This window comes from Hypanus sabinus, chromosome 13, assembly GCF_030144855.1.
Source record: "Hypanus sabinus isolate sHypSab1 chromosome 13, sHypSab1.hap1, whole genome shotgun sequence".
NCBI lineage: Eukaryota > Metazoa > Chordata > Chondrichthyes > Myliobatiformes > Dasyatidae > Hypanus > Hypanus sabinus.
The window spans coordinates 21780308-21806621 of record NC_082718.1 but is presented as its reverse complement, the minus strand read 5'-3'; the positions used below and the strand labels follow the sequence as shown (position 1 = coordinate 21806621).

The 26314-nt window shown below is 43.1% G+C and overlaps 1 protein-coding gene across 4 annotated transcripts in view; it reads left to right on the top strand.

The window, feature by feature from the left end:
- Positions 1-26314, top strand: part of LOC132403709 (proline and serine-rich protein 2-like) — a 50799-nt gene that overhangs the window by 6262 nt on the left and 18223 nt on the right. The window contains exon 1 of one of the 4 annotated variants that reach the window (XM_059987308.1): positions 961-1093. The exons of the other annotated variants lie outside the window; for them this stretch is intronic. The gene's annotated coding sequence lies outside the window, so the exon portion shown is untranslated. Of the gene's footprint in view, positions 1-960; positions 1094-26314 lie in introns of those variants that run through there. 4 annotated transcript variants of the gene reach the window in all.

Here is a 26314-nt window from a genome sequence, read left to right as displayed (position 1 = left end):
AGAAGTACTCGTTCTGAGCGAGTTCAGATCGTGTCATTTAAGCTGTCTGGTCTAGTGGTGGGCTATTACGAGTTTGCATGAATTCTACACCCGGGGAGTGTCAACGTAGCCTGAGAGGAGCAAAAGGTTGGTCCACTAATGGTTGAAATTAGGACTGCATTGTGCAAATAACTATTTTGGTTTTTAACGTGTCTGCTATGCTGTTAGCATGGTAGTTTGTGTATACTAGCGCTAGTAAAATATGGTGATATTGCTGTTAGTGTTTTGCTTTACGGTGCCAGCAACTGGGGTTCAATTCCTGCTGCTGTCTGTAAGGAGCTTTTGTTTTCTCCCTGTGACCACATGGGTTCCTTCCGGGCGCTTCTGTTTGCTCCCAGCGCTTTGGGTTAGTAAGTTGCACGTGGGAGGAATCTGTGGGCATGCTGTATTGCCACCTTAGATGGGGTGACGTGTGCGGGCTCCTCTTCGGACTGTGTTGGTAGTTGATGCAAATGATGCATTTCACTGTATGTTCTGATGTAAGTGTGACAAGTAAAAATGACCTCTAAAACAAGGATACGAACTTCCACATGCATTTGAATAGCCCTGTTTTTGTCTTGAAGTTCTGCTCCATTGTTGTTGTAAACATTTTTGTGCCATGTAGATCTTCGGTTTACAAATGCTTTGTTTATTTGTCATTTGCACTAGAACAGCTTATCAGATATTTTTGATTTAATAATCAGTCATCAAATGCGGGTTTTAATTACAAAAGAATGCACCTCAGTGGCGTAGGTTATAAGCCTTTCTGTGGAAATTGGGGTCTGCTGTCAAATAATGAAATGTAAAAATGTCTGGAATGCAATCCACCCATTTCTAGCAATGCTAGTTGGAACTAGAGGCTAACCTGGTGTGTTATTATGGGACTGGGGTGTATTTGGAGTACTTGGTTTGCAGAAAATTATGTAGAAAGTTAAAAAGGGATCTTTGTAAATGCAAGAGACTGCAGGCGCTGGAATTTGGAGCAAAAATCAAACTACTAGGGAGGAACTCGATGGATCAGGCAGCAACTGTGGAGGGAAATGGACCAAGCTGAGACTGAAAGAGTACAGGGAAGGTGACCAGTATAAAAAGTTTCTCTATCACTCCCCTTTGTCTTTTTTTATATACTAGCTGTCACTTTTTGTTCAACCAAGATGTTGACTGTTTCTCTCACAATCTACTGTAGTTTTGCTGCTTGTTTACCTACACTGCATATTCTCAGCAAACTTTATTCTGCATTGTACTATTGTTTAACCTTGTAAAGATTGAGAGGCATAGTGAGTGCCCTTTTCCCAGGGGTAGCGATGACCAATGCCATAAGACATCTGTTTAAAGTGACCAGGGGACGATGTCAGAGGTTTATTTTTTAAGCAGAGAGTGATAAATCTCTGGAACACATTACCAGAGATGGTGGTAGAGGCAGATAGAATAGAGGGGTTTAAGAGACTCTTAATGGGTACGTAAATGGAGGGCAATAAGCTGCGTAGGAGGGAAGGGTTAGATTGATCATGGACTAGGTTTATATGGGTTGGCATGATATTGTGGGCCAAAGGGCCTGTGCTGTACTGTTTCTTCCATGTTCAATGCACTGATGTGGATTGAACTGCATGAACAGGATCACAAGACAAAGGAGCAGAAGTAGGCCATTTGGCTCATCGACTCTGCTCCACTGCTCCTCCATGAGCTAAACTATTCTCCCATTTAGTTCCAATTTCTGGCTTTTTTCCCATATCCTTTGATACCCTGACTAATCAGATACCTGTCAATCTCCTCAAAAACCTTCAATGATTGGGCCTCCACAGCTGTATGCGGCAACTAATTCCATAAATCCACAACCCTCTGGCTAAAAGAATTTCTCCTCATCTGTTTTAAATGGATACCCTCTAATTCTAAGACTGTGACCTCTTGTCCTGGACTCGCCCATCAAGGGAAACAGCCTTTCCATAACTACTCTGTCCAACCCTTTCAACTTTCGAAATGTTGGAGGATGCAAGAGAGTAGTACGGTGAAAAAGCTGTCTGTGACAATAATAAACCAAGCTCCCTGTGGAAGTGGTCACTACGGGCTCGACTGCAACATTGCAGAGAAGTTTGGGCAAGTACCTGGATGGAAGTGGTGTGTAAGTCTACGGCCCAGGCGCAGGTCAGTGGAACTAGGCAGAATAGCATTTTGGCAATGATATGATAGCCGAAGGATCTGTTTCTGTGCTGTATGACTCTTAAGTTAGAAGAACAAAATTCTCCAAGGAGAAGTGTAGAATTGGTTCGAGCTTTAGTATGTCACCAGCCCTCTGCAGCCTCTTGGGATCCTGTGCACTGGAACCTCCATACCAGGCCGTGATGGAACCTCTCCGAATGCACTCAAAATGAGTAGGACTGTTGAAATGAATGTCTTGTTTTAATTTGACTGGTATTTTCTACCTTGCACCAGCAACAAGTGCTGGGTAAATGGAGTGTACAACACAGAAAAGAGCTCCTGGGTTCATCTGGTTCATGCCGACCAAGGTTCTCATCCAAACTTGTCCCATTTCTCTGCTTTAGGCCCATAAACCTCTAAACCTTTCCTATTAATGTACCTGACTATGCACTGTTACCGCTTCTCATTTGTGCTTTGTTAAGAGTATGATGGAGATTTAGTATATCACCAAAGACTACCAAATTTCTGTAGATGCAAGGTAGAACCATTGCAGAAGGTTGCATCATTGCCTGGTACAGAGGCTCCAATGCCAGTTCGTCATGGGCAAAAGCTTCCTTCTATCAAGGACATCATCAAAAGGCAATGCCTTAAGAAGGTGGTGTCCATCATTAAGGATCCTCACCATCTGGGACTGCCAGCAGGGAGGGGGTACTGGAGTAGGAAGACTTGCACTCAATAATTCAGGAACAGCTTCTTACTCTCAAACATCAGATTTCTCAGTGATTCAGAAACCCACAAGCACTACCACATTTTTAAATGTTTTGTACTATTTATTTCGTAATCTATAATAATCTTGTGTACTGCTGTGCCACAAAACAGCAAATTTCATGTCGTATAATTCAGTGTAAATAAACTTGATTCTAAGTGTTGCGTAAAAGACCAAATTCTTTTCGACAGGAAGTCACATAATACTATTTTCAAACAACAAAGGGGAGCCTGATTAGAATCTACAGATTGTATGCTTTCTGCCAAGTCCATAGACTTTCTTATTAAAGGTTTAGTCTGAAAGCACTTCTGATGGGAACTTGTGAAATGAACAAGCTCCTAAGTATCCCTGAGGGAGGGAGGGAGGCTGATGATTCATTTGGAGAAGGGAAGTCAGATTCTGCTGTGAATGCCTGCAAGCAGATGAATAATAAATTGTGACATTTATGTACTTCTATAATAAGTTTACTTTGAACTTTGAGATTTGCATTTCTAAAGCACCTTTCTCGGTGGAGATCCACACAGATGGAAATTTTCAACAAACCCAATTCTGGCCCGTCTTGATCCCAATCCAGAAAGAGTATGTAGCCTTTATTTCAAGAGGGATTGGATACAAGACAAAAGTTTATTAAATTGGTTTATTACAGTCACATGCAAGGTGAAAAGCTTTGTTTCACATGCTATCCAAATAAAATAAATAGTGCAAATGAGAAATCGAGGGTAGTGTTCCTCGACTATTCAGAAATATGATGTTGGAGCATGGGTGCAAGGTCCAACACCAGCTTCCTGGTGGTAGTTGAAAGAAGAGGGCATGTCCTGGATGGTGAGAGTCCTGAATGTTGGTTGCTGCCACCTCTTCAAGGTGTCCTTAATACCCCTTCTGCTGCTTGTCCTTGCCTTCTGTGGACTCCTCGGGCATTTAGTACCATCCCAAATGCACCTTCTGCATTTTAAACATTCAGAGGTTAGAGATTTCCCAGAGTCAAAATCTCCAAGGAAGCTTTGAACACATCCTTGAATATTATTTTCCTCATCAGCCTGAGGAGCGTGCAGAGGAGGTTCACCAGGATGCTGCCAGGGTTAGAGGGTAAATGTTATCAGGAGAGGTTGGACAAACTTGGGTTATTTTCTCTGGAGCCGTGAAGGCTGAGGTGCTTCCTGCTAGAAGCTAATAAAATTATAACAAGTGTAGACAGTCAAATCCTTTTCCGGAGGATAGAAATGTCGAATATTAGAGGACATTTTTTTTGTGTGAGGTCTGAGGCTTCTATCAGTCAGATTTGACCATAGATATTGTGTCCAAGCTGTCCAGATATGTAATCCTGGGCAGCATGACGTGGAGAGCAAGCTGTTGCCCATGTAGCAAGCTCCCCCTCTCCATGCATTTGATAAATCCAAAGGAACAGCAGAGACCGTCACAGTTTGGCATCAGCAGCATTGCTGGAGTGGCCAGTCAGCATTGAATGCAATGTAGGACTGCAGCTCCAGATCTTTCCATCAACATTTACTCCCAAAGCCTTCCCCATGAGTGGGTAAAGCCTCAAGGCAGTGGAGGTTTGAGATCAGAGTTTTCCTTCTCCTAGGTGAGCTGCCATTTGCCCGAAGCGACTGGTTTTAAGGCACCAGTAACCTTCCTTTGTCCCTTCTGTTTCTACTGGGTGAGATGGGAAACGTTTAAAGGGGCTGTGAATGGCAAGTTTACTTTTGCACAGAGTGTGGTAGGGTTCCAGGGGTAATTGTGGAAGGAGATGGGATAGTGGAATTTAGGGGGCTGTAAGACAGGGTATGCAGGAATGTGGGCCATTTGCAGGTAGAAGGGGTTAGTTTAATTTGGGATCATAATCGGCACAGACAGAATGGGCAGATGGATCTGCTCCTGTTCTCTGGTCCATGCAGAGCTCAGAACAAAGTTCCTGTTTTAGGAAAGTGGTGTCAGGCATGGAAGGGTGTGATCTGTCAGGTGTGGGCCTACTGGTGCCAATCCCAGAAAGGACACCGATGCCAGTTTAAACATAGAACAGTACAGCACAATACAGGCCCTTTGGCCCATGATGTTGTGCTGTCCCTTTAACCTAATCTAAAATCAATCTAACCTATCCCTCCTATCTAACCCTCCATTTTACTTTCATCTATGTGCCTGTTTAAGAGTCTCTTAAATGTCCCTAATGTATCTGTGTCCACCACCACCTATGGCAGTGTTTTCCATGGACCCACCACTTTTTTTTTTAATTAAAAAAACCTACAACTGTTTCCTTCTTCCCCCCCCCCCCCCCCCCCCCACCAAACATACTTCTTCCAATCACTTAACAATTTATGCCCCTTTGTATACATCTTTCCTGCCCTGGGAAAAATCCTTTGAATGTCAACTTGATTTATACCTCTTTATCATTTTGTTCACCTCTGTTAAGTTGCAGTTCGTCCTTATTTGCTCTAAAGAGAAAAGGCCTAGCTTGCTCAACCTATCCTCATAGGAGGTGCTCTCTAATCCCTGTAGTGATTTGGTAAATCTCTGCACAAAACGGATGAAGTAGCATGTCCCTGTGACCTTCAGAGCAAAACTTTTACCCACTAAATGCTCTGGTATTGTCCGTTGTCACCCTGGGGAAAAGTCTCTGGCCATCCACTCTAGAAATGCCTCTTATCATCTTGTACACCTCTGTCAAGTCATCTTCACTCCAAAGAGAATAGCACTTGCTTCTCCTTCAGCAGGTTCAGAGAACTTTACAGTGACTGCAATGCAATAGCAAACCCACACCATCCTCAACACTATAAGCAGAAAGACTGCACTTATTTCATTTAAAGAAGTTTACATGCAAAGTGATCCAATGCTGCATCGTTTAGAAATGAAAGCAGATCAGATTTCAAGTGCAGGCACGCAAGTGAACATTGCACAGTTTTTGATGGTGCTATTATCGACTAGACGTCAGCCGCGGTTCAGACATTATTGCCTCCAAGTCTGAAGTTGTGGGTTGACGTTCCAAAGCTGTAGGGGAATGGATTAAGGCAAATCAAGTCATTGTAAACACGAGATTCTGCAGATGCTGGAATTCAATAGTAACACACACAAAATGCTGGAGGAACTCAACAGGTCAGGCAGCATCTATGGAAAAAGAATAAAAGATGTCTCAGCCCAAAATGTCAACGCTTTATTCCTTTCCATAGATGCTGCCTGACTTGTTGAGGTCCCCCAGCATTTTGTGTGTGTGTTGCTCAAGATCATCACCATGTGTGTACAGGTACAGCAAAAACCTTGCAGAGTGTTATTTTGGGTGTGCAGGTACAGAAAACAATACACAGGAGATGTTAAATGAAAATATTACAGGGCAGTGAAGAAACAAAATACAGGTACTGATTTTCAGATGAGAATTTTAAATAGTAGCTCTAAGTCACCATAACTGAGAAGAAAAACAGTTGTCCTGAGCAGAATTCCAACCTTTTAATCACCAGTATTAGTGACACCTACTCACTACCATATTGCTTTCTATGACAGCTGGCTGTATGAAGTTTAACTTCTATGCTTCCTACAGTGAACTTCCTTCAAAAGTCTTCATTTGTGTGTAGTTTTTCATTGATTCTCTTTCATTTCTTCATTCTGCTCTGGATTTTCATAAGAAAATCAATCTTGTATGGTACTCCAATAATAATTTACTTTGATATTTGAACTTAACACAAGTTTAAAATTTGGAATTATTTCATTGACTGTGAGGTGAGCTGGGATGTCCTGAAGTTGTGGAAAATGCTTTTCATGAGCAAACTTCTATTTTAAAGTGCCTGAGGAGAGAAAAAAAAAGTTGTTAGTGTGACATTGAAGTTGGACTAGAAAGTGTTCTTTCAGCCAATTAATTTTCACAGAAAAATTCAAATTGAGTTTATTATCATCAGCATAAGTGCAATGAAAACTTGCTAGCAGCAGTATCACTGGCACATAGCATCAGAAAAAGACAACAGTCACAAAAAAAATTGTTCAAGAATGAACACAGTTAGAAAAAAAACTCATATGCAAAACATCCTGATTACTCAGACCTTAAGATGATGACACTGGGAAGTTAATAAACAATAGAAGGAGCATCGTTTGATTCCATTAATCACCAGAAAGGAATCATAAACCAATATTTAAATAAATCAAACTGTTTAGAAACTGAAGCTAAATGTTCAGAAGATACTAGGTCAATAATGAGTCAAATTTCTTTGTGATTAAATCAAGCTGAATCATTCGCAGTTGAAATGTTAACTTGCATCCCAGTATTCAAAGGCTTGAGACAAATCACAGGAGATGAAAAACAAGATGTAGAAATGTGCTGCTTGGTGAGATTTAGTTAGAGTCACAGAACAATACAGACCCTTTGGCCCAATGAGTCCTATGCTGATCTCAGCTCCCACTCAGCTGGTCTGAATTTCCTGCATTACCCACTGAGTATATTGAAGATGGGGATCTATTGCAGGGAAGAGTAATTGTGGAAAAAGATCAACCTTGATCTTACTGAATGGTACAAAAGATCAAGGAGCTGAACTGTCTATCGCTGTTTCCATTCCTTGTGCTCAAACTCACCTTCGAAGACAATACAACATTTTCTGGAGAATAGAATTGTGTTGGTTTATTATTGTCACGTACCAAATTACAGTGAAAAGGTTACCTTACATAGTGTTCATACCGATCAAATTATTACACAATTATACTGAGGTAGAACAAGCTTAAAAACAATAACAAAGTGTAACAGTTACAGAGAAAGTGCAGCAGTAAAGTGCAAAATCATAGTGAGATAGATTGTGAGGTTAAGTGTCCATCTTGTCATACGAGAGGTCTGTTTAAGAATAGGATAGAAACTATTCTTTAGCCTGATGGTACCTGCTTTCAGGCTGTTGTATCTTCTGCCCGATGGGAGGGGGAGGGGAGAAGGGAAAATATCCAGGGTGGGTGAGGTTTTTGATTTTGCTAGTTGCTTTACAGAGGCAGCAAGAAAATTAGACAGGGGAGGCTGATCTCCATGATGTGCTGAGCTATGTCCCCAACCCTCTGCTGTTTCTTGATGTCATGGGCAGAGCAGTTACCATACCAAGCCATTATGCATCCAGATAGGATGCTTTCTATGGTGTATCAATTAAACACTGATAAGGGTCAACGCTGACAGCCAAATTAAAGAATTACATTTGATTTATCATTGTTACATAGGATACTTGTAATAATGGAATAAAATAACAATAATGTAGAGATAAGTATCACTGTGGTGGCAGCTGCTGGCTTCTCTAGTAGAAAACCACTTTAGTTAGTTATTGGTTTAACAAAGTTTGGTGATGTGCTTCTGAATGTTCAACTAAGGGTTGTATGATTACACCAAAACCTCCAATTTATTTCAACAAGGGAGGAAACCTGTTCTGCATAGCTAAAGAGCGAAGTAAGTTAGGAAGATGTCTTTTAAAAAAAATGAGTATATTATAATGTCCTTCTGGACACTTCCAAAAATGGAAGAGTTGAGGACCAGGGGCACAGCCTGAGAGTACAAGGATGTCCCTTTGAAATAGATGAGGGATTTATTTAGCCAGAGGGAGGTGAATCTGTGGAATTCATTGCCATGGATGGCTGTGATCAAGCTAAATCATTGGGTATATTTAAAGTGGAATTTGATAGGTTCTTGATTAGTAAGGGTGTCAGAGCGTACAGGGAGAAGGCAGGAGAATGAGGTTGAGGGGGATAATAAATCAGCCATTATCAAATGGCGGAGGAGGCGCGATGGACTGAATGGCCTAGTTCTGCTCCTCTGTTATGTCTTTTTATCTTCATAATGGGGCATTACAGAGCTCAAAAATGCAAAGGGGTTTGAATGCCCCCATGCGTAATGTGCAAGAGGCAGATATTCAGGTGAAGCAAATAACTCAAAGATGTAATATAGTGAAATTGTTTATTGCGAGGGAAGTGAGTAAAAGGTAGGGAGATTATGCTTCAGTTATACAAGACATTAGTGAGGCCATATTTGGGATGTTGAGCGTAACATTGGAATCCTTATTTTAGAGGGAATGTTAATAGTTTGGAAACAGTTCAGAGAAGTTTTGTTAGTCGAATACCTCAAATAGCTGATCTGAGCCAGGTTAAGTGATCTTTGCAATTTTGAAACTAGATAAAAAGGATGCTAATAACTCCAATGTTTAGGCAGTGCAATAACTAAAGCTGTAAATCTACAAACAGGCTGCTTACATGTAAATAATCTTTCCCACATTCTGCAGTGTGGGTTGAAAACTATTAACCAGTTTCTTCCAGAGTTAAGCACACAAACTGATGGAGGAACTCAGCAGGACTGGCAGCATCCCTGGAGAGGAATAAAGAGTCGATGTTTCGGGCCAAGACCCGTCATCGGGACTGGACAGGAAGGGGGAAGATGCGAGAATGGGGTGGTGGGAGGGAAGGATTGATTGATGGGTGAAACCATGGGAGGGGGAAGGTAGATGAATGCGGGTGGGGTGAAGTGAGAAGTTGGGGAGGCGATAGGTGAGAAAGGCAAAGGGCTAAAGAAGGAATTTAATTGGAGAGATGAGTGGAACAGTTTGTTCCAGGTGTTCAGTATGAAAAGTGAACTTAATACCTTCTCAAAGCCAGAAATACCAGTTTGTACAGGTTGGTATATGGTTTATGTAGGAGGTGAGGGCGGTTTGTCTTTTTCAGGTAGTCTTAACTCTTCATTGATTAAGGTGGATTTAGTTTAGTTGTCTGTGTCGAAAGATGTTTATATAGGATGTACTTAAAAGTGTATTAACATTGAAATGGTACAATCTAGTGGAAGACAAAATTTGATCCTAAAGTAAATCATGACTTTAAACAAAAGATTCCGCGGATGCTGGAAGTCGTAACCAGCGTACAAAAGAACAATGGAAGACATCAGCAAGCCAGGCAGCAGCAAGGAAGAGGAATAAATAGTCAATGTTTTGGGCTGATACCCTTCATCAGAACTGGAAAGGGTAGGGGGCAGAAGCCAGAATAAGTAGGGAGTGGAGTAGGGGAAGAAGTACTAGCTGCTAAGTGGTAGGTGAGACCAGGTGAGGGGGATGTGGGTGGGTGGGAGACGGGGATGAAGAGAGAAGAATCTTTTTGGGGATTGGCCTACCTCAGAGGGGCTTCACAGTGGAGCAACGAGTCATAGACACGAGATTCTGCAGATGCTGGAAATCTTAAGCAACACACACAAGATGCTGGAGGAGCTCAGTAGGTCAGGCAGAATCTATGGAGAGTGAAAACATTGACAAAAGAAATCTTTTCCTCCCCATGCCACCTTATTCTGGCTTTTGCCCTTTTCCTTTTCAGTCCTGATGATGGATCTCAGCCTGAAACGTTGGCTCATTATTCCATTTCATAGATACTGCCTAACTTGCTGAGCTCTTCCAGTATTTTTTTGTGTGTGTGTACAGTGCAATGCAAAAGCAGATTTTTAAACTAATTACTAAATAAATAAATAGTGCATTGTGGAAATAACAAGATAGGGTTCATGTAGCATGGTTCATCACACGTCACCAATTTTTTAAAAAAGCCTTTTGTTTGTCCATGTGCTAAGGTCTTTTTTGAAATATTTACAATGCCTGAAGTTCAAGTGATATTTGACGAATACAGGTAGATTAGGCATATGTATTTTAAAAATGGTCGAGACCAGTTTTAAATCAAGTTTGCAACAGGTTTTCAATACTGTTTACTTCCGTGTTACAGACACTAATCACCTTTAGAGTTGGTTAGTGTTTATTGGTCTGGGTTATGGATTTTGAGGCAATGCTACAAGCTAGATTTGTAAGCTGCTCGCCAACAGAGAACCTGCCGTCAGATATTGACAGGCTGAGTAAGGTCAGCAGATTTCCTTCATGGTCATGTTTAGCCTAAGGCTTCACAGTGCAAATGATCAGGGTTCAATTCCCCCTGCGGTCTTTAAGGAGTTTGTACGCTCTCTCCGTAACTGTGTGGGTTTCCTCCAGGTGCTCTGGTTTCCTCCCACAGCCCAAAGTCTTACAAGTTGGGGTTAGTGAGTTGTAGGTATGTCATGGTGCTGAAAGTGGGAGAAAATTTAACAGCATCAAAGTCCTCACCACCCTGGACATTCTCTCTTCTCCTCTCTCCAATCAGGCAGAGATACAAAAGCCTGAAAACACGTACCACCAGGCTTAAGGACAGCTTCCAAAGAGTCTTAAACACACCTTTTGAACAATAACATGGATTCTTGACCTCACAATCTGTCTTGCTATGACCTGTGTACCTTATCGTCTACCTGCACTGTACTTTCTCTTTAACTGTAACACTTTATTTCGCATTGTTATTGTTTTCCCTTACACTACCTCAATGTATTGATGTGATGAAATGATCAGTATGCAAAATAAAAGATTTTCACCGTACCTCAGTACATGTGACAATGATAAATTAATAATTCTAAGGGCTGTGGTTGGAGAATTTGGGTGTTTTGATCCTTGTTCATACCTTTGCAGGCTTAAGTCTCCCTGATTACAGATAGATTTGTCGTAGGTTCGTAGAGATAGACAACACGGAAACGGGCTCTTCCATCCCGACTGAGATGGCTACCCAAGCTAGTCCCATATACCTGCAGTTGGGCTTTATCCCTCTGAAGCTTCCCTATCCATGGACAGTGTGAAGGGAAGACGGTTGTAAGAAAGGATTCCGAGGTGATTGGTGGTCTGAGGAGTAACGTGAGATGGCAGGCAGGTAGAGGAGGGGAGCTGAGAGACGGTGGCAGGTGTGCTGCATGAAGGCAGGAAAAGGAATGAGAGGTAGATGGAGTGAGGTGGAGGGAAATGGAGCAAGGTGTGGAGGTGGGGACTGCTGCCGGAGGGAGATGGGCAGGAGCACAAAGAGCTGCCAGTGCTGGATTCTGATCAGTAAAGGAGGTGAGAATGGGAAATGTTAGGAGAGAGGGGAATGGCAGATGGAACCAGAGCCAGAAAGGAATTAGTGGTAGGGGTTAGCTGGGGCGTGAAGTGTGTGTGTGTGTGTGTGTGTGATGAACATAGAGGAGCTGAAGGTATAGTCACATTCATGGTTACAGAAACTAGCTTTTTAAATTGGTATTAATTTATTGTCATGTACTGAGATACAGTGAAAAGCTTATCTTGCCTACAGTTCATACAGATCAGATCATTAGGCAAAGCATGGGAGTAAAATAAACTGTAAAGAATAAACTGTAGCAGCTGCAGATAGTCGAGGCAAATATCCATGGCAGGGTGAGGAAGCTAAAGAATTTTTGGTAGACTGAGAAAGCCCTAGAAATCCAAAGACTGGCAGACTCTGGTGACACGAGAGGCTTCTTCAGTGCCACTAGAGCAGTCTATGGTGTGAAGTTACTGTGGATTAAACCACCTGCACCCAAAGGATGGGAAGGACTTGCTAAAGGATCGGAAGGATATGAATGATCGTTGGAGACAGCACTTTCAAGAACTTTTTAACCACGACAGCACTGCTGAACCAAAGGTTACTGACCAAATCCTCCAGAGATCTGTGAGATGGGTGAACTTCCCAGTGAGAAAGAGGTCCATGATGTCATCAGGAGCCGGAAAAGCAACAAAGCTCCTGAAGGGATCCCAGCAGAGATCCTTAAGGAAGGAGGGTGAGCACTCCTGCACCACATATTTGCCTTGCTCCTGAGGGTTTGCAAAAAAGGGCAACTGCCCTCGGAGCTCAGGGGTACTCTTAATAGTGACCATATTCAAGAAGGGAGACAGGGTAGGTTGTGGCAATTACAGGGGCATCTCCTTTCTGTTAACAAAGGGCAAAGCGGTTACAGCTACCTTTGGCAGCCACCTCCTGCTATCTGAAGAAGTACTCCCTGAATCACAGTGTGGTTTCAGTCCATCTAGAGGTGATCTTCACACACACCAATTACAGGAAGAATGCTGTGAACAAAGGCAACCCTTGCACTTTGCTTTTTGAGATCTGAGAAAGGCATTTGATAGAGGTCTGTCAAGCTCTCTGGAGTATAATGTCAAGACATGGCTGCCCTGACAAGTACCTGTATTTACAAGTACTGATACTACTGATGATGGCATGTCAGCCACAGTACTCAGCAATAGCGATGCTGAATCAGCCCCTTCACTGTGAAGACGGGGGTCAAACAGCTGTATCATTGTGCCCACCCTATTTGCCATCTTTATTGCTGCCATCCTTCACCTCATTGGTCAAAACCTGCCACAGGGGATCCCAGTTGTGTGTAGAATGGAAAACAGGCTTTTCACCCTCAACTGGTTCAAGGTCTGCACGATCAATGTCAAAGAGTACATGGATTAAAATGTCATCGCAACACTCTCAGGCAAAGACCTCCAATGTATTTTGAAGCAAGGCATATAGGGTTCTGAGTCTTGTTTTGAATATTAAAAAAAGACACTGATCCTATATCAGCCTCTGCCCAACTAGCCATTTATCTAGTCCTCCATAAAGTTGACAATATTGCTCTGAAGATGTAGACCACTTTCCCTACCTTGGCAACATTCTCTCCTCAAACACAGACATCGACTCAGAGATCAACTACTGCCTGAGGAGTGCTAGTGGTGCCTATGCAAGATTAAGGAGCAAAGGACCACACCCTACAGGTCCAAACAGAACTTTTGGTCTACAGAACAGTCGTCCTTCCTGCATTATTGTATGGAGCCGAATGATGGGTCGTCTATAGTAGACACCTGAAAGCCCCGGACCAACACCACCACAGAATCTTACTAATGATTTTGAGGATCAGCTGGAAGGACAGACTTGTTCACCCCAGCGTACTGGTGGAAGCCAACGTGATCAGCATTTCCACCATGATAATCTAATACCAACTCCGATGGACGGATCATATCTTCCAGATGGTCCAACTCGTGTCTCCCCAAACAGATCCTTTACTCCCAGTTGAAGGAAGGTCAGCGAGCCCCTGGTGGGCAAAGGAAACGCTTCAAATATAGCATCAAAATCAGCCTGAAGAAATTCAACATTACGTCTTTTTTTAAAAAAAAACAGGAAATCTTTGCACTCAGTAGATACACCTGGATACATCTGTTCAAGAGGGAGATGACCTCTGTTGTGTTGCAGAGAATAACAAGGAGAAATTGAACAACCAAAAGACCCAAACACTCACCAGAGCCACCACTTACTTCTCTCCGTACTGCAGCAGAATATGTGGATCCCAGATGGTCCTCGACAGCCACCCGAGGACCCACCAATAGACAACCTCTTAGGAGAACATCTTATTTGACTCGAGTGATCAAGTAATCCACCAACTATGAATGGATTGTGCACCCAGTTCAAAAGTGGTGGAGACCTGTAGTCTTAAAGTAAAATGGACAGGTTGTCAAATATAGCAAGAAGGTCCTGAGATGTTCAGGAACAGAGAGACAATTGCAGATCTTTTAAAACTAGAGAACAGGTTGATCAGGCATGTAGGATGCTTTCCATGTCTGCTTTGTAATGAAGCATTTGTAGTGATCTCACTGATCTGTGCAGGTTTCAGGTTTAAGCCCAATGTGACTTCCTGGTGACTAACCAATACCTTTTTAATGCTAACCTGTGGCATAGCTTTTGGTGATTGGTGTATTTGTACTTTGAGATTTTTGTTCTCCTCAGCCAGTGCCTTCCCAGTTATACATAACCACCCTGTTCCCCCAACCAAACATACCACCTCCCATTTTATCTGTCTAAAACTTCATCTGGCAATCATTTACCTTTCTGGCACATTAATTAAAGATTACCTTTATTTATTACATGTACAGCGAGACATCAAAGCGTACAGTAAAATGTGTCATTTGCATCAATGTTTGCAATGTGCTTAGGGCAGCTCACAAGTGTCGTCACACTTCTGACACCAACATAGCGTGCCCACAACTCATTAACCCTCACTGCACGTCTTTGAAGTGTGGGAGCAAGCCACAGCACCCGGAGGAAATGCACACGGTTGCGGGGATAACGTACAAACAAACCCTTTACAGGTAGCGGCAGGGATCGATCCCTGGTCAGTGCTCGCTGGCATTGCAAGTGATTGTGCTAATCACTGGTACCTACTCCACGATCAGTATAACCTTTCCCTCCTGCACCACCCCTATTTTTCTTTCATCTGCATGCCTACTCAGAGTTTTAAAAATGACTCTTTTACGTCAGCCTCCGACACCACCCCTAGCTGTGCATTCCAGGCACCCACCACTTTCTGTGTTTAAATATACAGAAATGTACAGCAGATTACCCATCTATTTGGCCATGCCAACTAGATATGCCAACTATAATGCCAACTATAATGCCTCTCAATGCCAATCCCATTTGCCCTCTTTGCACCTTTTCTAAATGTGTATCTGTTGAAACTCCTTGTAAACATTGTAAATAATCTCCCTCCACTCTCTCCTCTGGCAGCTTGTTCCAGATATTCACCACCCTCTGGAGAGCAAAGAAGTTTTACCCTTCAGATCTTTAACATTTTGTGATTTGGAGTCAGTTTAGTTTATTGTCATTGAAACCTGGGTGTGATGAAATTTCCTTGTTTGCACAAAGTTCACAGAGTAAATTCCATTCTCACCCGAAACTTGTGCTGTGTAGTTAGCTGACAGAATTATACAGCTTTGAAACAGGCTGTTCAGCCCAATTGGTGAACGATAACCAAGATTAGCATTTATGCAAGTTCCACCTGCCCTCATGTGGTCCAAATCCCTCTAAACCTTTCCTATTCATGTTCCTGCCCAAGTGCTTTTTAAATGCAATTATTGTTGTCGCGTTAACTGTTTCCTCTGGCAGCTCTCTCTGTACACTGACTGTCATATGGATGAAAACATTGCCTCTCCAGTTTTTGATTTCCCAGTCCTGCAGGAGGAAATGTGTATTCACCCTGTTTATGCCCCTTGTGATTTTATACGTCTACGTGGCCACCTCAGTACTGAGGAATAAAGTCTCCAACTGCTAGCCCTCTCTCCATAGTTCAGTCCCTCAAGTCGTGAGAGTATCCTCAGAAATCCCCTCTGAACTGTTTCCAGCTTAAATGGCATCTTTCCGGTACAGAGTGACCGTAACTGAGGATACTCTGATGGTTTCAGGCTGGTGATATCTAGCCTATAGTGCTACTAATTTTATAAAGCTCGATAAGAGACTGGGGTTGAGAGTGATGGTAAATCAGCCGTGATGGAATGGTGGAGTAGACTGGATAGGCCAAATGGCCTCGCTCTTCTGTGTGTTATGGTCTTGCAGACTAAGGTCATACCTCAGCCTCTTGCGTTCCAGTGAATAAACCCAACCTATGTGCACAAGAGATTCTGCAGATGCTTGAAATCTAGAGCAACATGTGCAAAATGTTGGAACTCAGCTGGTCAGACCAGCATGTCAAGGTTCAACAGGTACGTTCAGCAGAGCTCTTCTGTACACAAACTGTTGTAACGCATGGTTATTTGAGTTTCTGTTGCCTTCCTCTCAGCCTGAACCAGTCTGACCATTATTCTCTGACCTCTCACTGACAAAGTGTTTTTGCTCACAGAAATACCGCTCACCAAATGATTTTTTGCACCATTCTCTGTAAACTCTAGACACTGTTGTGCATGAGAACATCAGGAGATCAGTAGTGTCTGTGATCATCAAACCACCCCGAATAACACTAGCAATCGTTCCATGGTCAAAGTCACTTAGACCACATTTCTTCCTCGTTCTGATGTTTGGTCTGAACAACTGAACCTCTTGACCATGTCTGCCTTGAGTTGCTGCCACGTGATTGACTGATTAGATTCTTGCATTAGTGAGCGGGTGTACCTTTTAAAGTGGCCACTGAGTGTATACCAAGGTGCAGTGAAAAACTTGCATATCGTTCACGTCATTACACAGTTCACTGTGTTAGTACAAGGGAACACAATAACGGAATGCAGAATAAAGTGTTACCGTTACAGAGCAAGTCCTGGCAGACAATAGTGCAAGGTATTAAGCCAAGGCAAGTCCACCTTATCATAGTAGGAAGCTGTTCAATAGTCTTAAAACATTGGGATGGAAGTCTGGTGATACGTGCTTTCAGGCTTTTGTATCTTGTGCCTGTTGTGAGGGGAGAGCAGAGAGAATGTCCCAGGTTGGTAGGGTCTTTTCCAAGATGGGCTGCTTGCCTGAGACAGTGAGAAGTGCAGACGGGGTCAGTGGAGGGGGGGATGGTTTCTGTGATGTGCATGGCTGTGTTCACAGATCTACAGTTTCTTGCTCTACCAAACCATGATGCATCCAGGTAGGATGTGTTTAATGGTGCATCGCTTTTAAAAATTGGCGAGGTTCAAAGGTATCCATTTGATTGCAAAGTGAGCCATGTACTATATATATGGGTTGGGCTTTCAGGAGCTGTGCTAACCCTGCTCCTAACCAGAACACCCGGAGGAAGCCCATGCAGTCATGGGGAGAACATACAAACTCCTTACAACCAGCAACGGGAGTTGAACACCGATCGGTGATCACTGGTGCTGTAAAGTGACTGCTGAATAAAAGCTGAAGCCGGTAAGGTTGTAGGGTGTGCTTGGAGTGCCCTAACCCAGTACACATGACAATAATAAACCAATCCCACACATCGTGAGGTTTTGTTGCTGATTTTCCTCTCCGTTGCCCATCGTTTACCTGGGTGTTATTTGAGGTGGGACAAAGCAGTGAATAAAGGCTCACACAATCAATGAAATTGAAGAGAATTGAGTGGAGTATCTGAGCCCTCACATCCTCCGCATGCCCTTCACGTTCAGGTAAAGCATAAACCTTGTCGAGTAAGACTACTTATTTAGTTATCGTGCGATGAAATGTAAAACCATCAATCATCAGCCAGGCACTTGGGGGCTGAAATGCTTAAATATTATAATTATAGCCGAGAGAGATGAAACCATAATTATTTCAACAGCTTGCGATCCTGGTCAGACTTGATATAACAACAATCCAATGGGGATCACATGACCTTAAGCTGGACTGCAAGTCACAATCCCCACCACACGTTTGGCTCATGAGATATGGGAAGAGAATTAGGCCATTTCATCATGCCTGTTCCAGTTTCCCCCTCAGCCCCAATTTCTTGCCTTCTGCCCATGTCCCTTCATACTCTGACTAAACAGGAACTTATCAACCTTTGCCTTAAAAATACCCAATGACTTGACCTCATTGCCTGTAGCAATGAATTCCATAGATTCTCCACTCTCTGGCTAAAGAAATTCTTTCTCATACCTGTTCTAAATGGATGTCCCTCTGTGTCTTCTGGTCCTAGATTTCCCCCACCATCGAAAACATCCTCTTTCAATACTAGACAGGTTTCAATGCGATTTTTTTTTTTTTCCCCCCCTTATTCTTCTGAATTTCAGTGAGTACAATCCCAGGGGTTAGTTAACAAATGCTTTGCTGCAGAATTCTTTTTTAACAGTCTTCAGAATGCAAACCTCCCTGGCAATGCACTGCCGCAGGTTCCCCTCCAGAAGGTGGTGGTGAGCTGCCTTCTTGAAGTGTAGCAGCACAGGCGGTGACGATGCTATCAGTTGTGTATTTGTCATGTTGGACTTCAGTCCGTCTGCACCTCGCCATCTGGTATGGAGGCTCCAATGACCATCAGAAACAGCTGCAGAAGGTTGTAGACTTTTCCAGCTCCACCATGGACACGATCCTACCTACCATCAAGGACATCTTCAAAAAAAAAAGATTCCTCAAGAAGGCAGCATCTATTATTAAAGCATGCCTCAAGGCTGCGTGCTGAGCCCTCTTCTGTACTCCCTTTTCACCTGTACATGGTTCTAACTCCATATAATCAAGTTCATAGATGACACCACGGTGGTTGGCCTGATCAAAGGGGATGATGAAACGGCCTACAGGGACGAGGTCCAGCACCTGGCCATGTGGTGTGCCGATAACAACCTGGCCCTTAACACCCAGAAGACCAAGGAGATCATTATGGACTTCAGGCATGCCAGGAGCCACACTCACATCCCCATCTACATCAATGGACCTGTAGTGGAGGTGTATCAAGCTTCGAATTCCTTGGTGTCCACATTTCCGAGGATCGCACCTGGTCCCTGAACTCCTCCATCCTGATCAAAAAGGCGCAATGGCGCCTTTATTTCCTGCAGAGCATCAAGAAAGCTCACCTCTGTCCCAGGATACTGATGGACTTTTACTGCTGTACCATTGACAGCATACTCACCAACTGCATCTCAGTGTGGTGTGGCAATTGTCCTGTATCAGACCACAAAGCACTCCAGCGTGTGGTGAAAACTGCCCAGTGGATTATCGGCACCCAATTGCCCACCCTTGAGAACATCTACCATAAAGGCTGCCTGGGCGGGGCGAAAAGCATTATCAAGGATTCATCTCACCCTAACCATGAACTTTTTACTCTCCTCCCATCAGGTAGGTGCTACAGGAGCCTCCGCTCCCGCACCAGCAGGCACAGGAAGAGCTTCTTCCCTGAAGCTGTGACCCTGTTGAACCTCACATCACAGTGCATTGCATCCATATTGTACTGTCTCAGTACTTTTATTTTCATGTGCTGTAGCACTTTTTATTTGCAGTTATTTTGTAAATAACACTATTCTTTGCACTTCTGGTTAGATGCTAACTGGATTTCATTGGCTTCGTATCTGTACTCAGCAGAATGACAATATTTGAATCTAATCTCATCTAAAGACCCTCACCAACCAGGAATGACCTCTTCTCATTACTACCACCAGTGGAAAAGGTCCAGGAGCTTGAAAACACAGACACAATGTTTCAGGAACAACTTCTCTCTCTCTCTTCCCCCCCCCCCCCCCCCACCATCAGGTTTCTGAACACTACCTCACAATTTTGCTCTTATTTTGCACTATTTTTTATATTTCTTATTGTAACTTTTTAAAAAATCTTTTTATTAATTTTCAAATAACAATAATATTAACAATAGTACAAAGAGATTGGGATTATGTTATTGGTAAATAGCATATGAGAATAAAAGCTATAAATTACGCAAGTGTACTAAGCCTCTCAAACTCTTAATGTAATTAAACATGGTTTGGAAAAAAAACCCAAATTAGAAAACAAAAAACTGAACTGAACTAAACAAAACTAAACTAAACAAAGCTGGGCTATTATATTACATCGGATACAATCAATAACGTAATTAACTCCACTCCTGTATCCATATATTTAAGGTTAATAGAAAAGGATTCAGAAAAGGTCAAGTTACATCATATGAAAGTGTTGAATAAAGTGGTGCATAGGGCCCACATGTCTAAAGACAAGCTAGCTTGTTTTTACTCTTGTATAATTCCTGTCTGTGATAGATGTCATTCTGAGGTAGCTTCTTTGATTCCAATGTTCTGGTCTTGTCCTCTTTTGGAGAAATAGTGGAAAGACATTTCTGATATTATTTTTGTGTTTTGCGTATTGATTTACATCCTCATCATATTACTGCAATTTTTGGTTTACTGATGATGGAACATAGTTATTTACCCTCTCCAGCTCGTCGGATGATTGTATTTGTTACATTTGTTACATTTGGCTAGAAGGTCCACTTTATTGAATTGGGAAGAGATTAATCCTCCTCCTACATTCTAATGGTTTTCCCAAACTATATCTTGTTTAAATTAGAAAAAATCAGAAATGTCACTTTTGACCCTTCGGTTAAATTTGAAAAAACTTATTGTAACTTATAGTCATTTCTTATGTGCTGTATTGCTACTGCAAAACAACAAATTTCATAAGGTATGTCAGTGATAATAAACATCATTCTGATTAAAGCAGCTAATGTAATCAAAAACCCCTCCCAACGCAGAAATTCTATTATCTCCCTCTCCCATCAGGCAGAAGATACAGAAGCCCGAAAGCATATACCATCAGGCTTAAGGGACAGCTTCTATCTCACTGTTGTATAAGAACATTGAATGATCTCCCAGTGCACTAAAGATGGAATCTTGACCTCACAATCTTAATGCCTTGCACCTTATTGTCTACCTGCACCGCCCTTTCTCTGTAATTGTTAACACTTTATTCTGCGTTGTTACTGTAGCTCAATACCCTGTGTAATGATTTGATCTTTGTTTTCCTCTCCCCACCACCTTTCGTTCCTCTCCCATTCTGGTTGCCCTCTCAACTCTTCTCCTCCCCCACCCTCATGACCTACGCCATCGTTGATAATAAAATAACTGGACCCAGAACACGCGCATGCTTATAACTCAAACCACACATTATATTACTTGTGCACAAGGTGACCAACATAGCCCCTGTCACCGCACTGTTCTGAAGCCAGGACAGAAAATTGCTATTTTTATACAAAATTGGCTAATCAGTTACAGGTATTGACCATCTGATAAATTGTTTGAATTCCAAACTTGCAAGATCAATTACTTTGAAGCAATTGGCCCTTAGTTGGTGTGTGTTCCTTGGCAGCCTGAATCGTCTCTTGACCCCTGATGTGCAAAGGGCAACTATGTTCTTCATAGACCTTCCTTACCTTGGCTGTCTGCACTCCTACTTTCAACCCATTATACCGCTGGCGGATAGGGCAGCAGTGAAGCTCCTCCAATTCTGTCTGTCCATACCATCACACCCAGATAAGAGGGATTCTTTGTTGCTACTTCCATAACAACTTTCTTTTGACCTGTCAGGGTTGTTAGCCCTGAGCTGAACCCTGAACTTGGAGGACTGGTGGACCACTCTTGGTCTGGCCTCTACCCTTTGACTGTTTGGCATAGGTGACCCTACCAAGAGGTAAAGCACAAGGCCCTGACTCTAGCCCTCCAGGTCACTGAAGCATGCAAGCCTCCAAACCCTATGACAGGGTTGTGGTCCTCTTGTTGGAGGGTCTGCAATCTATCTGTAGTCTATCCCTGCCTGGATATTAAGGTAAGTATATCCTTACCTTAACGCTTTCACACCTACCTGTTGCCTCCCTCTGATTTCCCCCCATCTTTCTCTTTCTCCCTTGGTCCGCTGTCATGTTGTATTGGATTCCTCCGTCACCCTTTTACCTCTTCCACCTATCACCTCCCAGCATTTTGTTTCATTCCCACTTCCCCCACTCACCCACCTCACCCCTCGCCTGGTTTCACTTATCAACTGCCAGCTTGTACTTCTTCCCCTCTCCTCCACCTTATTCTGGCTTCTGTCCCCTTCCCTTCCAATCTCTGCCTGAAACATTGACTGCTTATTCCCCTCCATAGATGCTATCCGACCTAACCAGGTTCTTCCAACATTTTGTGTGTGTTTATAATGGATATTCTTTTTGAGAGAAAGAAAGATAGATTAGCTTCATGTATGCTGGGTGAAATTTGTCAAATCAAATTGAGGATTGAGCTGGGCATCCCACAAGTGTCAGCATCGTAGTATGCTCACAACTCTCCCTAACCCGTTTGTCTTTGGAATGTGGGAGGAAACCGGAGCACCAGGAGCAAAGCTACATGGTCATGGGGAGAAGGAACAAACTCCTTACAGATGGTGGACGGGATCGAGCCCTGATCTGTGTTGTTAAGCTATGCACTGAAGGCTAATTTATACTTGTGCATACAGACTACACCATAACCCTGATTTTCACTTCTGCGTCACTCTACCGTAGCGAGCATGCGTTGGTGTGCTCAAACACTAGTTGGCGGTGGGGTTTCTATGTCACTTGTTGAGTCTCTTCGTGAGAGACACGGACGAGGAAATGCATTTCAAACATTTTCGCATGTCGGCAGGCAGATTTGACAATTTGGTTCGTCAGTGTATGCACAGCCTACAGACATGGTGGAGAAGAAGCAACCGGAAATGTGTAGGAGGAAATGCGATGCTACCAAGGGGACCAATCACAGTTGTTGTGGTCTGCATTGCCGCGACGTGTGAGTGACTTTTCTGGAGAGGTGCATGTCACCTTACGGCGTAGGGTACGCATTACCTACAGCATCGATGCGACGCACAAGTATAAATCAGCCTTAAATCTATGCTACCTGGTTTTTCTCATGTCAAACCATCTTGTTTTAATGAGTACACTCCAAGCTTCACAGAAGACGGCCTATTTGTCTGCCATTATCAACAATGGGGCTTCTGTTGATAAGTACGTGAGATGGGCAGAGTAACACCAGCTGAAAGTTGCTTGGAATGTTTTTGATATTTGCCTTTTGATATTGATATGGCCTCCTCTACTGTCAAGATGAGGCCACACTCAGGTTGGAGGAACGACACCTTATATACCATCTAGGTAGCCTCCAACCTGATGGCATGAACATTGACTTCTCTAACTTCTGTTAATGCCCCTCCTCCCCTTCTTACCCCATCCCTGATTTATTTATTCCGCCCCTTTTTTTTTCTCTGCCCATCACTCTACCTATTCTCCATCTTCCTCTGGTGCTCCCCTCCCCCTTTCTTTCTCCCCAGGCCTCCCGTCCCATGATCCTTTCCCTTTTCCAGCTCTCTATCCCTTTCCAGCTCTTAGCATCACTCCACCCCCTCAGGTCGTCTTCTATCATTTTGCATTTCCCCCTCCCCCTCCTTTCAAATCTCTTACTATCTTTTCTTTCTGTTAGTCCTGACAAAGGGTCTCGGCCTGAAACATCGACAGTGCTTCTTCCTATAGATGCTGCCTGGCCTGCTGCGTTCCACCAGCATTTTGTGTGTGTTGCTTGAATTTCCAGCATCTGCAGATTTCCTCGTGTTTGTCAAGTACTGGAATTGTGTGTAGCTGAATAAACTATTGTGCTCACACCCAAGTCCATCACACAAACCGGCCATTAACTCTGACTACACTTGCCACTGCCTCGCTAAAGTGGATGTTTCCAAAAGCCAGGGAGCTCAGGATCAGAGTGTATAGCTTCGGAATAGGATGTTCCTTTACAACAGCGATGAGGAATTTCTTTAGTGAGAGAGTGGAATTCATTCTCACGAACGACTCTGGAAGCCAAGTAATTGGATATATTTAAGGTGGAGGTTGACATGTTTTGGCTAGTGAGGGTGTCAGAGTTAGGGGAGAAGACAGGAGAATGGAGTTGAAAGGGCGAGGAATTCAGCAGAGCAGATTCAACGGGCCAAATGGCATGGTCTCAATCTATCCATCCACTCATCTGTGGGATTCAGCAGGGAACCAGAGCCCCTTTGACCTGGTTAGAATTGAACCGGGGTCACTGGCATTGCGCGTGAGCAGCTCGGCCAGCTTCGCCACTGCAACGCTAGTAGCTTGTGGTGGAAAGTGGCAGTAACTTGCGGACTGTCCGAGGGTGTCCCTGATGTACAGAGCACACAGAAGTACTCCAATAACTCCAAGGTGTGGATTATTACAGCGTGAGCAGTGATGAATAAATAATACAGGACTATAATGGAATGAATACTTCATGTTATAGGCTGTGTATTTGTTTTCACTCCTTGGCAAGCTCGTGCATCACATCGAATCCTTGTCTCATTACTGCTCTTGTATTGTTTTCATTGAATATTATAGAGATGGATTATTTCGATCCCCATTCCCATTCTGACATGCAGGTCCATGGCTTCTCTTCTGCCACAACAAGATCAAAATTCACTCTGGATAGTGAAAGGAACGGGGATGTCAGAGGTTTATCTACACAGTGGTGGGTGCATGGGATGTGTTGCCGTGGTGGTGGTAGAAGCAGATACATTAAGGACATTTAAGAGACTCTTTGTCACATGGATGAAAAAAACATGGAGGACAATGTGGGAGGAAAGAGTTAGATTTCTCCTAGAGTAGCACAGCCTTGTGGGCTGACGAGCCTCTGCTGTGTATACTATGTGCTATCAAACTGTTCTGTGTTCTAAGTTCAGATTCTTGTATCTGTCTCTACAAATCTGACAGGTCAATCTCCTGGTAATTTTTTTTTGTTTCTAATCACAGGATGTGGATGTTGCTGGCATATTAACATTTATTGTCCACCTCTTGTTGCCCATAAATGGAGTGGCAATTAAGTCAGCCATATTGATGTCTCTGGGGCCACAGAGGGCTGATCATGTGAGGACAGTAACATTCCTTTGCCACTGGGCAGTACTGAGCCGAGAAGGTTTTTATAATAATCTGGCAGTTTCATTGCAACTGTTCTTGATTTTTAAATTCCAAATAGATTTAATTTTAAATTCTCCAGAAACCTTGGCTGTATTCAATCTCCTGTGTGGATCTGTCAGCAGTCCTGAACTCTTGATGCTAGTTCAGAACTTAAACCACTTCAATACTGTACCCCAGACTGCAGAGCTTCCAGATCTGAAGTAATTATTTAAAATATCCAAGCTAAGTACCTCCCAGCTTCTTGCCTTCCCCAACCACCCAGCTTCACTTTATCATCTTCCAGCTTGTACTCCTTCCCCTCCCCTCTGCTCCTTTTTCTGGCATCCTTTCCCTTCCTTTCCAGTCCTGATGAAGGGCCTCGGCCCTTTATTCGTTCCCTTGGATACTGCCTGAACTGCTGAGTTCCTTTGCATCTGGATTTCTGGCCTTGGAGGGATCTCTTGTATAGTTTCTACTGCGTATTACAGAGATAGTTTATGTCTGTGTTCAATGACCTTCATTCAATCTTTACAATGCAAATCAATCATTGTTTAGGTAACCCAGTGAGTGCATGCTTGTGTGAAAGCCGCTGATGTTGTACAGGGGAGTGAGGCTTGCTAAGTCTGAGTCGTGGGTATTGGGTTCAATGTCTTGCGCAGAGATTTAAATGATAAGTCTCGGGCGCTGCGGTAGCATCGTGGTTAGCTCACCACCATTACAGCTTGGGCCATAGAAGTTCAATTCCCAGACCTGCTGTAAGGAACTTGTACATTCTCTGCATGTGACTGCCTGGGTTTCCTTGAGGTGCTCCTGTTTCCTCCCACAGTCCAAACACGTACCGGGTAGTGGGTTAGTTGGTTATTGTAAATTGTCCTGTGATTACACAGGGTTAAATAGATGGGTTGCTGGACAGCATGGCTTATTGGGCCCTTCTGTGCTAGATCTCTAAATAAATAAATAAATGTAAAAATCCAAGCTAATAGCGCAGTAGTCTTACGACAAAGGAGTTAGGCTGTTGCATCATGGCTTGTTTATTAATCTCTCAATCCCATTCCCCTACCTTCTCCCGGTAACTTTTGATGCCCTTGCTAATCAAGAACCTATCAACTTCCACTATCAATATATACTCAATGACTTGGCCTCCACAGCTATCTGTGGCAATGAGTTCCACACACTCACCACTCTCTGGCTAAAGCAATTCCTCTTCATCTCTGTTCTGAAGCAATGTGCTTGAATTCTGGATCTATCTCTCCCACTGTTGGAAACACCCTCTCCACATCCACTCTTATCTCAGTCTTTCAATGTAAGCTAGCGTTTAGTGACTTCCCCATCATTCTTGTAAATGCTTCTCGCATGTTAACCAGTTAATTCTCAGGATCATTCTCATGAATCTCCCCTGGACCGTCTCCAATGTCCAAAACTGTTTAGAATACTCCAAATGTGTAGTTATGTTTTAACAGTGGCCGTAGCAACAGAAGTTTAATTATTTAATC